This window comes from Danio rerio, chromosome 14 (assembly GCF_049306965.1).
Source record: "Danio rerio strain Tuebingen ecotype United States chromosome 14, GRCz12tu, whole genome shotgun sequence".
Classification (NCBI taxonomy): Eukaryota; Metazoa; Chordata; class Actinopteri; order Cypriniformes; family Danionidae; genus Danio; species Danio rerio.
In genome coordinates this window covers 55,873,811-55,889,301 of record NC_133189.1, presented here as the reverse complement: position 1 = coordinate 55,889,301, position 15,491 = coordinate 55,873,811, and the positions used below count along the sequence as shown (strand labels likewise).

Here is a 15,491-nt window from a genome sequence, read left to right as displayed (position 1 = left end):
AAAATATATAAAAATAAAATAGGATGAAATGAAAATAAATAAATAAATAAATAAATAAATAAATAAATAAATAAATAAATAAATAAATAAATAAAATTAAACAACCAATAAATAGTATGGATGGTAAATGAATAGTATAATAAATATATAAAATTAAACAAACTAATAGACAATTAAATAGGATGGATGAATGAATAAAAAAACTTAAATTAATCTAAAAATAAAATAGGAGTAATGAATAATTAAATTAATTAATTAATTAAACAACCAATAAAATAAAATAAATTTAAATTAAACAACATAAAAGCATAGAAACATAAAAGGAAAATAATAAAAAATAAATAAAATACGACAGATGGTGGATGGATAAATTAATGAACAAATAAATAGAATTAAACAAACAAAAAAACGAAATGAAATAAAATAAACAAGTAAAATAAAACTAAATGAAACTAAATAAAATAACATTAAATTGAATTAAAAACCCTAAAAAACTCCAGAACTATCCATTCATACTAATTTTATTTCTCAATATAGCTCAACACAACACACTCCTGCACCTTCCTATATTTTTTAAACCGCAGTTGATGATTTTCAGTATAAAGGAGTGAGTTTATAAAGGCACCTATTCCAGGACACTGAAAATCAGGACTTCAGGACGGCCGTGGCTTTGAAGCACCAGAAATAAGATAAGAAATAAACAGAGAACTGCTCAGCATATTATGTTCTCCGACTGGGGGCCGCTAAGCTAATGAGTTTCCTCGTCCATCTTCTTACGGTTTGTTCCTGCTTTTGTGTCCAGGCCTTTGAGGATCCGCATTGTAATACCGTTCCCATTGTCACAGTCTCAATCCCCACTTCTTCTGGAGTTCAGGGAATCCTGATGCACACATTTTCACATGGGAAAGACGGCAAGCTCTGGGAAAGTACAGAATTATGCAGACAAAGAGCAAGCGGAGTTAAAAATACCATTTGGAAATGGGACGCAGCGGGAGGTGTACTGTACATGCTTTGATAAATATAAAAAAGCCATTGATTCACAGCAGGTTCAGTTCTTACCTTGGTCACATTCTCATCATGTTGCTGTAAATCTACTGTATGCCATGCTGTAAAGGAGAAACTGCAATATTAAATAAATAATCTGAATCCCAAAGGGAGATTTTTCCACATATATATGCATAAAACGATCATATTCTTGATCTGATCTGCACAAAACAGAAATACGGGTAAAAGACTACATGGTAAAATTATATAAAATAAAACAGGACGAATGGTGGATTACAATTAAATAAATAAACAACCTCCTCAATATTATCATTTATATTATTACCTCTACATTTGTTATCATTAGTATTATTACTGTCCTGACTTGTCCAGTTAACTCCTCATTATCATTTTTTGTCAATGGGATTTCTACCATTGTCATTATTCAGGTTGCTGTAGTTGTTGTAGAAGTCATAGTAGTGGAAGCGGTTATAGTTGTAGTTGTTTTTTTTTTTTTTGAAGGAATAGTTGAAGTAGTATCTGTAGTAGTTGATGTCGTTGATATAGTGGTATCAGAAGTAGTGGATGTGTAGTAGTTGTAGTAGTAGTAGCAGCAGTCATTGTCGGTGTAGTAGTATCAGAAGTAGCAGATAGTTGTTGATGGAGATGTTGTAGTAGCAGACATTGTTGTAGTAGATGTAGTGGTAGTAGTCGTTGTAATGGTATCAGTAGTAGTAGTAGTAGTGGTTGTGGCTGTAGTAGCAGTAGTAATAGTTGTAACATTATAAACTCTGTAGTAGTAGTGGTAGTAGTTGGTGTTGTACTTGTGATTTATTTCTTCTTCTTATTATTATTGTATTGCCTGTTAATGATTATTACTCGTGTCCTTTCTTGCTTGTTTACTGTCATTTTTACAATCATATTATCACTAGCATTGTTGTCACTCCTTATCACTAACTGGTTTCTTTCTTTTCTTTTTTATGTGTGTATATATATATATATATATATATATATATATATATATATATATATATACACACATATATATATATATATATATATATATATATATATATATATATATATATATATATATATATATATATATATATACATACACACACACACACATAAATATATATATATATATTACTTACTTCATTTAGTGACTGTAATTCCTTTTGTAAGTACTCTGAACTGTTTAAGTTTAACAAGTGACCTTTACATACACAAACACACGCACCTGACAGTATTTGACTGTATTATTGTTGTTTTTGGTATTTTTGTTATTGTTTTATTTTCTTTGTATTTGTTTCATCTCAAATTGTGTACTTTTTGTATATTCTAATAAAAATAAATAAATAGACAAACAAACAAAAAAATTAAAACAAAAAATACAGCAAAATGACAAAAATAATAATATTATCAATAATTATTTAAATAACGATCAAGATAATATTTATTTGTATTAAGGACATATTGACAATATATATTGACAGTGTGCTAAAATAAAAAAAATAATATATGATAAATAGTGGATGAATGAATGAACAAACAAATACATGAAATTAAATAAATAAACAAACTATTTTAAAAAGTAATAAAATAAATTATAAACAAACTATTTAACTAACATAAATTTTGTATGGATGAATGAATAGAACATATTTCATTATAATTTCATTTAAAAAATATTATTATTATTACTGTCAATAATTATTTAAATCATGTAAATCATTAAACACATATCGACAACATGTGCTAAAATAAAATAAAATAAAATAAAATAAGGCAGCAGGGTGACGCAGTGGGTAGCACAATCGCCTCACAGCAAGAAGATCGCTGGTTTGAGCCCAGGCTGGATCAGTTGGCATTTCTGTGTGGAGTTTGCGTGTTCTCCCCTTGTGTATGATTGTTTCCCAGTGATGGGTTTCAGCTGAAAGGGCATCCGCTGAGTACAAAATATGCTGGATAAGTTGGCGGTTCATTCCGCTGTGGCGATCCCAAATTGATAAAGGCACTAAGCCGGAAAGAAAATGAATGAATGAATGAAAATAAAATGAAATAAAAGGGTGTCGCAGTGGTTAGCCAGTCCCAGCTGAGCCAGTTGGCATTTCAGTGTGGAGTTTGCATGTTCTCCCCTTGTTCCCGTGGGTTACCTCCAGGTGCTCCGATTTCCCCCACAGTCCAAACACATGCGCTATAGGGGAATTGTAAAATTAAAAATAGCTTATAGTGTGTGTGTATGTATGTATGTGAGTGTATGGGTGTTTCCCAGTACTAGACTGCGGCTGGAAGGGCATCCATTTTGTAAAACATATGCTGGAATAGTTGGCGGTTCATTCCCCTGTGGCAACCTTTAATAAATAAAGGGACTTAGCCAAAGGATAGGACAGGATATGATACATAATTACATAATCCCATTTACAGTAACACTCATAACATTCATTGTACATTTACAGATTAAACAAATTATGGCCCTTAGAAGTGAAGGTGTTAAAATAAGTATATGAATCTCATTAATAAATCTGCTATAAAACTCTTGAGATGTTGCTGTGAGCTCCAGAGAGAGATTCACACCTCAATTCTGCTGAACTCAAACTATTTTGTAAAAAGCAACGGTGCAAAAACGCAGGTCTGAGGACAGTTACAGGAGCACATTCACTGCAGGGTATTGATGCCAAATACGGGTCAGCCAGTTATTAAATCTGAGGGTTCCAATACAGTTTGCCAGCCTGCATTCTGGAGGCTGAGAGTGGGGAAAGAGACGTCTTATTTAAGTGCTCTGTGCATGTGGGTCACCAAAAATGGGTTTCCAAGAGTGAAAATGTGAATAATACTAAGTGAAATAATGACTGAAAATAGGAATTAATAATATTATTTATGTTTTTAATTAAATTAAATTTTATTTTATTTGTTTATTTATTCATTTGTTTGTTTATTCATTCATAAATCATAATTAATTAGTTTTATTTTTATTTTATTATTATTTTTATGGTTTATTTATTTATTACATTTTATTTATCAGTTAATTCGTTAATCCATCTACCTTTTATTTTAATTGAGCACATATCGTCAACATGTGGTTATTACGGAGTTAAATAATGACTATCTTGACCACGATTTAAACAATTATTCATTCATTCATTCATTCATTTCATTTTCAGCTTAGTCCCTTTATTAATCTGGGGTAGCCACAGCGGAATGAACCACCCACTTATCCAGCATATTATTTACGCAGCGGATGGCTCATCACAGGGAAACATTACACAATTATTGATGATAATGATTTAAAAAAAAATTTTAATAATAATTTTTTCGGGGTTTTCACCTTTATTTTTGATAGGACAGTAGAGAGAATTGACAGGACAGCATGGGGAGCAGAGAGAGGGGAAGGATCGGCACAGGACCACGAGGTGGAATTGAACCCGGGTCGCCGCGAGCATCGGAGTGCATGTGTCGGCGCACTAACCACTACACCACTGGCGCCGATAATAACAATAATTTTTAGTGAAGTTTACTTATAAACTAATTTCGAGAGGAGCACGTGCTTGTGATTGATAGCACCTGGTCCACATTAGCTAACACTGATTTACCAATCAGACGACTCCTTAACCACTATAAATAACCAGAGTGTCTTACTTCAGCCATCTTCGCCTTGAAGAATCCCCCCTTCCACCCCTATTCCTCCCATTTCCTTGTCAGGGCAGCACGGAGGCCTAGTGGTTAGCACCACAGCCGCACAGCAAGAATGTCACCGGCTAGGATACTTCCTGGTCAGGTCGGCATTTCTGTGCGGAGTTTGCATGTTCTCCTCGTGTTTGCATGGGTTTTCACCGGGCTCTCCGGTTTCCTCCCACAGACTAAAGACATGTAACATAAGTAAATTGACAGCATAGACACTTCATAGCATTAATCTACTTCCAACATTATCAATCAGGGGAGTTCTCGAGACCTAACTGAACTCGGACTCTCCTCTCGCTCTGCAACGGGAGGGAGCCCCGGGCTCGAGGATCTCAGAAGTTCAGGGCTCTCTCCCGAGACAGCATGCCAAACAAGCTCCCTAATCAATCATCAGCTAAGGGCGAACTCTTGAATTTAACTTTATTTAAACTTTCATTCATTCAATTTCCTTTGGCTTAGTCACTTTATTCATCAGGGGTCACCACAGCGGAATGAACCGCCAACTATTCCAGCATATGTTTTACACAGCGGATGCTCTTCCAGCTACAACCCAGTACTGGGAAACACCTATACACTCTCACATTCAAACACACTCATACACTACGGCCAATTTAATTTATTCAACTCACCTTCTCCCTTTTTGATTTCACTCGACTAAAATGATATTTGACCAACAGTTTTAGTCTTGTTTCAGTCTTAATTTACTAAACTAACCTTGCTTTCAAGTACACATTGTATTTACTTGCATATACTCTATATATTAGGGATGTAACGGTATCAGAATTTCACGGTACGGTAATACCTCGGTATGAATGTCACGGTACGGTATTTATTGAATCATTTACAGGAAAAAACAAAACTTATGAAAATACTCCAAAAAAGTGCCAAAAGTGTCAATGACATACAAATTAGCCATCTATCTGTAAGCTTTGAAACAGGAACTTCAATTTTAATAACAAAAAATTATTAAACCATGTAAAAAAATAAAGTTTCAATTTAGTATTGTTGAAAACTCATCACATTCAACATTTAATCACTCACTCACTTAGATAGAGATGGGTTTAAAGGAAAATTATCATATAAATATAATCTGGTAAAAGACAACACAGCTGATAAGAATGCGCGCGACAACACAGCTGATAAGAATGCGCGCGACAACACAGCTGATAAGAACTCGCGCGACAACACAGCTGATAAGAACTCGCGCGACAACACCGCTATTCAGTATGCGCGCGACAACACAGGTGATAAGAACTCGCGCGACAACATCGCTATTCAGAACTTGCGCGACAACATCGCTATTCAGAACGCGCGCGACAACACAGCTGATAAGAACTCGCGCGACAACATCGCTATTCAGAACGCGCGCGACAACACAGCTGATAAGAACTCGCGCGACAACACAGCAGATAAGAACTCGCGCGACAACACCGCTATTCAGTACGCGCGCGACAACACAGCTGATAAGAACTCGCGCGACAACACCGCTATTCAGAACGCGCGCGACAACACAGCTGATAAGAACTCGCGCGACAACACCGCTATTCAGAACGCGCGCGACAACACAGCTGATAAGAACTCGCGCGACAACACCGCTATTCAGGACGCGCGCGGCGACAACACCCGCTTTAGAGTTTTCCAGCTCTTTTTCATCCCCGCTTCTAGCAGCACACTCCATTTCCGCATTACTGGATCTGTAGCGACAACAGACCGCAAGGGATGATGGTCAAGCATGTGCTGATGGGAATTGTAGTTTTCGCTACCTCCCGTTTGCTTCATTCGCCTGAGCAAATTTTCTAAGAAGATCTATAGTTTTACCGAGTCATGTGACTACGGTAATATCGAAAAAAATTAATATTGCGGTATGACGGTATTTACAATACCGTAACATCCCTACTATATATACAACCACTTTTGCTCATTTAATTTGGTGAGTCTCATCTGGCCTACAGTATTTATATAATATTCACTATAATATAATGAATTATTTCATACCTCAAATGTTGCATACAAAATATTCTGCATTTAGTCAGAAAAGGGAATTTCTTCAAATGATGTTTTTTTAAACATACATTTAAGCACGAAAATTATTTATACCCCAGGCAAATTCGTTAAAAAAAACTTAAAGGTACTTCTACTCAACCAGCAAGTTTTTTTTGGACCGGAAATGACACAAACTTCTCCCAAAATATAATAAGACAATGTACAGTTGAGGGCAAGATTATTACTCTTTTTAAATTATTTCTCAAATGATGTTTAACAGAGCAGGGACATTTTCACAGTAGGTCTGATAATATTTTTCTTCTGCAGAAAGTCTTATTTGTTTTATTCCGGCTGGAATAAAAGCAGTTTGTAATTGTTTTAAATCCATTTTAGTGTCAATATTATTAGCCCCCTTAAAGAATATTTGTTTTGGATTGTCTCCAGAACAAACCACTGTTATACAATGACTTGCCTAATTACCCTAACTTTACCCTAAATAACCCAGTGAAGCCTTTAAAGGGGGGGGGGGGGGGGGGGTCTAGAATGTAATTTTAAGGCTTGGTTGTGCTACAAAGATGCAAAGCAATTTGTGCTCATGTTTCACTTGAAGGTAATCGTGTTTTTTTTTTTTTTGTATAAATCTCACTTTGATTATACACAGCTATTCAGCTAACATGAAAATGACTGATATATTTCCTAGTTCCTCTGAAAGGCCCGCCCTTAAGTGACTCTGATTGGTCATCGTCATAATGTGCTGATATGCGGATCGGCTCCACATCACGCCCGTACAGCACGCGCTTTTCTGCTGTGTAAACAATCAGTCAACCTCCTGCCTGCTCTAAAATAACATCTGACAAGTGTCTGTAACGAGTGAAAATGGGGCGTGGCTCCTTTAAGAGACCTCGTCTATGTGTGTGTCTATGTGTGTGTGTGAATGTTGTCTGCGTCTTTGTGTGTGTCTATGTGTGTGTGTGAGTAAATGTGTGAACTTTCTGTAACGAGCGCATGTGCGCGGGAGGTTTTTTTCTTTTTCTCTGATGCTCGGATTAAGTTATTTTCTGTAATGTATCGTGACAGAAGAATAAAGCACAAGATGTGGGATGAGACCTGTGTGAGCCTTGATTTATTATTCTGCTGCGACCACGAGTCAGGTAAGCTAACCTGTATTTTTTTTTAACTCTATGCATTACACGACGCCTTTCACATGTATCCGCAATATGCAGGTGTAAGTAATATGAATCATCCACATATCTTTTGCGACTTCATTATCTGAGATGTGAAACACATGGAAAAGCTGCCTGAAGACAATCAATGCAGTCGTGCGCGCACACACATAAGAGACACAAACGTGCTGGTGGAGTGTGTGTGTGTGTGTGTGTGTGTGTTTACAGCAGTTTGACTGATAAATATGAATTTGTAGCTAAATCGTTTGCCCGCAAAGCAGCATTTCCCATTGTTTACATCGTTGCTACAGCAAACCGTTAACGCTAGACACTGAACATGTCATGATTAATTTTAACTAATAAAAACACTCACAGGTTGTAGCTCAGAGCTTCTGCTTTGAGGAGATTTTAGCTGAATCCAGCACTGAACTGGGAGAGATTCTGGAAGCTGTTTTGTCAAATCATGCTTGCTGTGTATTTTATAATTCTCTGGAGCATAATTAATATTGAACTGTAAGCACTTCTGTGTTTGTGTCGTGTCCTTTGGAAGCCCAAATACAGAAACAGACAAAGCTCTGTGGAAACAGCCGAGTTTAGACGCATTTTTAGCTTCATCTCTGCTATAACGTTACAGCGCCTCTGGCCACCGCCCTTACCTGCATGCACAGTTTGTGTGCGCAGTAAACGAACCTGTGTGATCTCAAAGGAGGCGGAAGTATTTTTTTGTAGTCCCCAAAATTTGTTCATTGTAGGCTTTGCTAAGCTAACTCTGTAAAAACCAAGGTCTCCCTTTGCATTGAACTTAGAACTTTTGACATTCAGAGATGTTGCTTATGTTCACACAGCTACATTACACATCAACTACAGATTAAAATGATATAGTGGACCACCCCTTTAAATGTCACTTTACGCTGAATACAGTCTTGAATAATATAGTCAAATACTATGTGCTGTTATCATGACAAGCAGAAAGGAAATCAATTAATTATTAAAACTATTGTGTTTAAAATATGTTTAAAAAACCTTCGTTAAACAGAACTTGGGGGAAAATATATATTCAAACAGGGCTAATATTTCTGACTTCAACTGTAAAAGAGGCATCATTGTGGTAAAAAAAAAAAAATTTCTCAGCTTTTATGTACATTTGAACAAAAAGTGGCAGTCAGAATTTGCCAGGGGTGTGAATTATTTCAGGCTTAACTGTATATGCATGGCACTCACATGCTTTCATTTCACAGTTTCTCCATCTGGAAGGTGAAAAACAGTATTAGAGCATTCAAATCATGAACAATGCACCAAAAAAACAAACTATTTACCCACAACTCTTCTCTTTGTCACACTCAAACCGTCTTTCTCACCTTATTCTGAGCTCCTTCATGAGCTTATTGTGCTTTTCACCATCCATGAGCATGAAGTCTGGAGTTGTGCACTTTTTTCCTCCTGGAGACGGCAGCTATTCTCCAAGCTCCTTTGCTAAAGCAGTGGACTTGGAAGCAGTTAATGTGATCAGATACACAAGAAGAGCTTGAAGTGCAGGGATTTGGAGGAGGATCACAGACTCCAGAGGAGATCTTCTGCTGCGGCACCTGCGGGCACAATGGAGACATTGATTCGGCTTTTATAAATGAGAAATGAAATGTTTCTCCCTATAGGTGGGCAACACCATCATGCATGTTTACATCTGAGAATGTATATACAGTATGAGGGCACGTCAGCCATTTAATGAATCATCGATGAGTCACTCTACAATTATAATGCAGAATAAGAGGTTTACTTGATGTTTGAGTGATACTGTTATTAAAGCATTGACATTTTCTAATCATATGTGAGAAAATGCATATATACATCTTACTTTGTTTGTTAACCAGTTAAACTCTGCGGACCCGGTACCCCCTTAAGAGGTTTCAATTGAAAGTGTAGAATCTATATTTTATGCACATATGCATCACTTTGGTTTTTATACTACCGTACAAAAGTTATTTACACTTAAATACACAGTATTTTGGATACCCGAGCTGGGTATTTTACATTGGTTCATTTTCATATTTTTATGACACATGTACAAGTTATAGCTCAAATGAAAGCTCTTGCTGGTGCTCATACGGTTCTAGCATTCTTTTTACTGAATTATATTCACATATCAAACAGTTGTTGAATGAATCGCGGTGTTTCCATGGCGCAGAAGTGAAAATAATACATTTATGATCAATAAGCAGCCCCAGATAGCACAGACAGCTGTCATCTCTTACCTTATGCTGTGCACTTCAGGGCCGTTCTCCTCTGTTTTTGAGGTGATGTGCATAAGTAATCCTTTTATATGTCTGACGTGCTCCAAACACAGTGAATTATGTTTGATCAAACAAAAGAATAGTGTAATATGAAAACAAGGATCGCTCCCTGTGGCTTGTACAGCACCTCTCATCAGTTGGAATGCAATAACTTTTGCATAGATTATGGTGGAGACATTTTTCTTTTAACCTATGATTACAGACATGTGCAGGAACCACCAACATTAATAACAGCACGCTAGACCACACACAACCTAAAAGGTACACTTTCAATTTCACTCAAATTTGAGTTTATAAAAAAAATACAAAAAGCGCCTCTTTTATTAGGTGTTTATTATAACACAGACAACATATACAGTTATTTTAAACACTTTCAATAGTGTTTTATGAAAATTCAAAGGGTTTTCTTTAAAATGATACCAAATTTTTGCATTTACACCTCTGCATGTGGATTTGGGAAGCAAAATCCAGGTGGAAATCCCAAAATAGCAGCAGAGTTTAACTGGTTAAAATAAAGCATCTTCCCTGTTACTGTTTTTTAAAATAATGTATATTACAGATTATAAATGTATTAGTCTTTTAAAATAATTCCAAGTTTATCCAGGTGCTGTCTAACCCTCTGAGGTCTGGCCTTTGGATATGCTTTGACATTTGTGCTTATTTCTTCTACTTATGACATACCCCTGGCTATCATTCATTCATTTTCTTGTCGGCTTAGTCTTGTTCAGAAATTTTTAGCATGTGTTTTTGGCTTTGTTTCATTCATTCATTCATTCATTCATTCATTCATTCATTCATTCATTCATTCATTCATTTTCTTGTTGGCTTAGTCCCTTTATTAATCCGGGGTTGCCACAGCAGGATGAACCGCCAACTTATCCAGCAAGTTTTTACACAGCGGATGCCCTTCCAGCCGCAACCCATCTCTGGGAAACATCCACACACATATTCACACACACACTCATATACTACGGACAATTTAGCCTACCCAATTCACCTGTACCGCAGGGAAAACCGGAGCACCTGGAGGAAACCCATGCAAAGGCAGGGAGAACATGCAAACTCCACACAGAAACGCCAACTGAGCCGAGGTTCGAGCCAGCGACGCAGCGACCTTCTAACTGTGAGGCGACAGCACTACCTACTGCTAATCAAGCTCTTTCTATCTATACTAGAAACTTCCAGGCAGGTGTGTCAAAGTTGGAGCTAAACTATGCAGGACACCCTCCAGGGCTTTAGATAGAAGGTTAAAAAAAGCTTAGTTTCTGGATATCATATGGAGTATAACAGCAAATTAAAGTGCGTGTCTGAGTGTGTGAGAAAAAAGATTTTCCTCAAACTTGGAAGAGACAAAATACTAAATCGGTGTTTACGCAACATGTACATACAAATAATACAGATTTTGTCCCATAAGGGGTTAAGTAAACAGTGAGGTCATGTGTATTATCATGCATCATTATCATAAGGTCAAGCATGTATTAGTAAGCATGAGCAAGTACTTGACGACCTAAACAACATGTATGAGAAATACAGCGCTTTAAGTCATTCTCATATATCTGTTTTGATAGTTTGTCAGCGTTGTTGTCTGTAAATAAAACCTGTCAGAAATGTTTACATTTTAGTATGTTACTTTGATGTGAACACCCCTAAAGGCATTCCTAACACAATTCCTCAAGTTTTTACATTTTTACCAAAAGTAAAACTCGTTGCTTCGGATACATTTGGTGGCATGTTTCCGATGACAAATCCACTAGAGGGCGCTGTCTACGTTTTAGAGAATCTGAGATGGATTACTTATTTGTTGTACATTTTCTTCTAGTATGCATCCAGCTAGCGAGCCACTCACCTAAGTCCACGTCTGCTTTTATTTTCAAAAGCAGACGTGAAAGAAAAGTGCACTGCGATCACATAGTTTTACCTTGATTTTACATTGCTTTCCTCTCTTTTGTCTGCTTCACCAGACTCGAACAAGCAAATGCCAGAAAAGATGACCACATGGGGATAGACAAATATGATTGACGTTTAAGTAATTTAGATTATTTAGTAAATAAAGTAAATAAGCCTCATGTCCATGTCAGAGCTACAATTCACTGATGTTTGCATTGGTCTTTTGGAGGTTTAGTTATTGGTGACGATGCTAAGGTTAGTGTCTGCTTTTATATTTGGTGTCCGATTAATATTTGCTGGTAGGGAAAATCTATTTGTTCACCTCTGCTATTTATTCTTTGCATTTCAATGTATTTATTTATTCCACTTAACTGCAGATTAGAATAGAAACTAGATAAAGAGCACGCAAACATACTGATAGGTCAATTATAGGTCAATGATGCTAATATTCAGCACAAATCCATCAATTTCCCCTTTCTGGTTGTTCATCCAATGAATGAATGATGTAGAAGCACTGTCCATGCGTGTTTCCTCGTCGTTTAGTAATGCTATATTTCATTGCACACCAAAAGCCTACCAGGAGAAATCACTCTTTAGATAGTTATTATTAGATTATTTAAAAGTTCACCTCTCCTGCTGTGCATGAACTAAGCTGTTGAATGGTTAGCGTTTGAGGCGGCTAGGCTAACCTAGTTTTATTTTTGATTAAATTTGTTTCTAATCGGTTGTGTGTTAAGTCATGAATATACCCCTGTAATGCATACTGCTTTACAGTCCTTTTTTTGTCTGGCTTTCTCTGATATCTCACCTGTTCTCCAAAAATTACTTATTAAATCCCTGGCAATGTCTGACACTGGCGCGTACACATTGTAATAGACCCTGTTAGACCATGTGCTGCGGGGCAAAGTTGATTTTTCCGTCCTTAAAGTAGCGAAAGTGGATTCGGACACGTCCTTAATGCGTTTGCACCCTGCGCTTTAGACTTTGTGCCTAGTTTTTTAAAATAGAGCCCCAGGAGTTCAACTTTTAAAACTCAGCATTTCACTAGTCACACTGCCCCCTAGTGTTCATTTTTACCAACAAACTTCAGTCAAATGTATGTTGAAGTACGTTTTTGCAGTTTCATTCAATCATTCATTTTCATTTCGGCTTAGTCCCTTTATTAATCTGGAGTCACCACACGGAATGAACCACAAACTTATCCAGCATATGTTTTACGCAGCGAATGATATGATCATATCACCCCAATTTTATTCTCCTTACACTGGCTGCCTGTTAAGTTTCGTATTTAAAATATTTCTTCTTACCTATAAAGCTTTAAATAATCCAGCTCCTGTTTATCTGACCAACCTCGCTACAATCCAACTCACTCTTTAAGATCTCAAAACTCAGGGCTTCTGGTAGTACCTAGAATAGCAAAGTCGAGTAAAGGAGGTTGAGCCTTCTCATTTATGGCTCCTAAACTCTGGAATAGCCTTCCTGATAATGTCCGAGGCTCAGACACACTCTCCCAGTTCAAAACTAGATTAAAGCACAGACTCAGGACATCACTTAGCGATATGATACATGAATGTGCTCTATACAGGTTTCTGCATCTTGTTTATATACACTATTAAAAGCAGCTAAGCTAATTATTGTCTTTATTCTCTATTTCCACCTGGAGATACTCATCTCAAGGCCCTCTGACCACACAGTGCCACTGATTCGATCCAAGACCAGCGACTAGATCCTAAGGTTTCCATAATCCTGGACCAGGCCGTATCCTGAGCAGCTGCTGTGTTGCTCATGGAGGAGTGGAGAGCATGAGACAGATTCCTGTGATGCTCCAGGGACAGACAAGTCTTCGCTGAGTCCAGCTTACAGCCTCCAGCGCCTAGACTGCAGCTCTGCACAACATGTTTCGTCAGAGGAGAAATGTTCATACCCATCTGAGCCTGGTTCTCTCGAGTTTTTTTTTTAAATTCACTTTTGTCAATTAGTGAAGTTTTTTTCTTGCCGCTGTCGGCACTAGATTGCATGATTCGGGATCTGTAGAGCTGCGCATCGATGAACTTGCTCTTGAGTGTTTGGACTCTCAGTAGTGATTATTAAACCACACTGAACTGAGCTAAACTGAACTGAACTTAAACACTGAATAGTGAACTACACTGTTTCCATTTACTATGATATTCTATGTGGAGCTGCTTTGACACAATCTACATTGTAAAAGACCTGTACAAAAATAGGTGAATTGAATTGAATGCCCTTCCAGCTGCAACCTAACACTGGGAAACACCCATACACTTTTGCATTCACACTCATACACTATGGCCAATTTAGCTTCAATTCCCCAATAGTGCATGTGTTTGGACTGTGTGGGATACTGGAGCACCTGGAGGAAACCCACACCAACATGGGGAGAACATGCAAACTGCACACAGAAACTCCAACTGAACTAGCCAGGGCTTGAACCAGTGAACTTCTTGCTGTGAGGCGATCGTGCTACCCACTGTGCCACCATGGCGTCACATTTTTGCAGTTTCCCAAAATAAATGTAAGCAGAAGCACGTATGCATCTCCAATGAGCCTGTTGATATATTAAGTGTTCAATTACTAAAAATCAGCATCTTCACTAGACAGTGTCCAGTGTGTGGGCTCGTTCATCCTCTTATCATGCATTGGCTGATCTGTGGAGTGTGTGGTGGATGTGAGAGGATATTTACACACACTTACAGCTGTAACGGAGCTTTTACCACTGTGCGTCAGCAAAAGCAGAGCGGGCGAATCAGGCGTACGCTCGGGGCTGCATTCTGGTTTAGACTTCAGCCTTGTCCATTCCTATTTATTCAACCATTAATGCCCTGGAAAAGACCACAGGGAAATGAAATAAACACTTCTCTGCGCATCACAGCGGCGCCGCGGCTCCTTGCATCTCTTTGCACAACCTCGACTGTCCTGCGGCCAAAACCTCCAAAAACAAATGAGCTTGTTTCCTTCTACTTTAGCTCATGTATCGGTGACACTTTAAAGGCTCTTGAGACTGTACTGCTGCCTTCAGTGCCACTGTGAGGGGCTTTACCGTCTAGACCAGGGTGACCCCATAATATTACACTAACTGTTTCTAGGAGCATCGCTTCTACTTGAAGAGGAATGGTAGAAGATAAAGACCTCACACACACACGCACACACACATGCACGCACGCACGCACGCACACACACACGAACGTGCACGCACGCACGCATATAAACACAAACAAAAATGCATGCACACAAACACACATAATCACACGCGCGCACGCGCACACACACACATACATGCATGCATATAAACGCACACAAAAATGCATACACACAAACACACACACACACACACACACACACACAGACACACAGACACACACACACACACACACACACAATCACGCGCATACAAAAACATGAAGACAATGTTTTACAAATGCGTGCACGCACAGACACACACACCCACACACACACACACACACGCACGCATATAAATGCACAT

General features: G+C 37.8%; 2 long non-coding RNA genes across 9 annotated transcripts in view; one reads left to right on the top strand and one right to left on the bottom strand.

Moving 5' to 3' along the window:
• LOC137487628 (uncharacterized) overlaps window positions 1–15,491 on the top strand; it is a 545,963-nt gene that overhangs the window by 378,209 nt on the left and 152,263 nt on the right. The gene's annotated exons all lie outside the window — the stretch shown is intronic.
• Window positions 471–15,491, bottom strand: part of LOC141377613 (uncharacterized) — a 317,233-nt gene continuing 302,212 nt past the window's right edge. For 2 of the 8 annotated variants that reach the window (XR_012390031.1, XR_012390026.1), the window contains 4 exons: window positions 9,173–9,400; window positions 9,036–9,061; window positions 1,060–1,106; window positions 471–918 (listed from right to left, as the gene is read on the bottom strand). This is a non-coding gene — a long non-coding RNA (uncharacterized lncRNA). Of the gene's footprint in view, window positions 919–1,059; window positions 1,107–7,284; window positions 9,062–9,172; window positions 9,401–15,491 lie in introns of those variants that run through there. The other 6 variants (XR_012390024.1, XR_012390030.1, XR_012390029.1 and 3 more) reach the window with 4 other exon arrangements.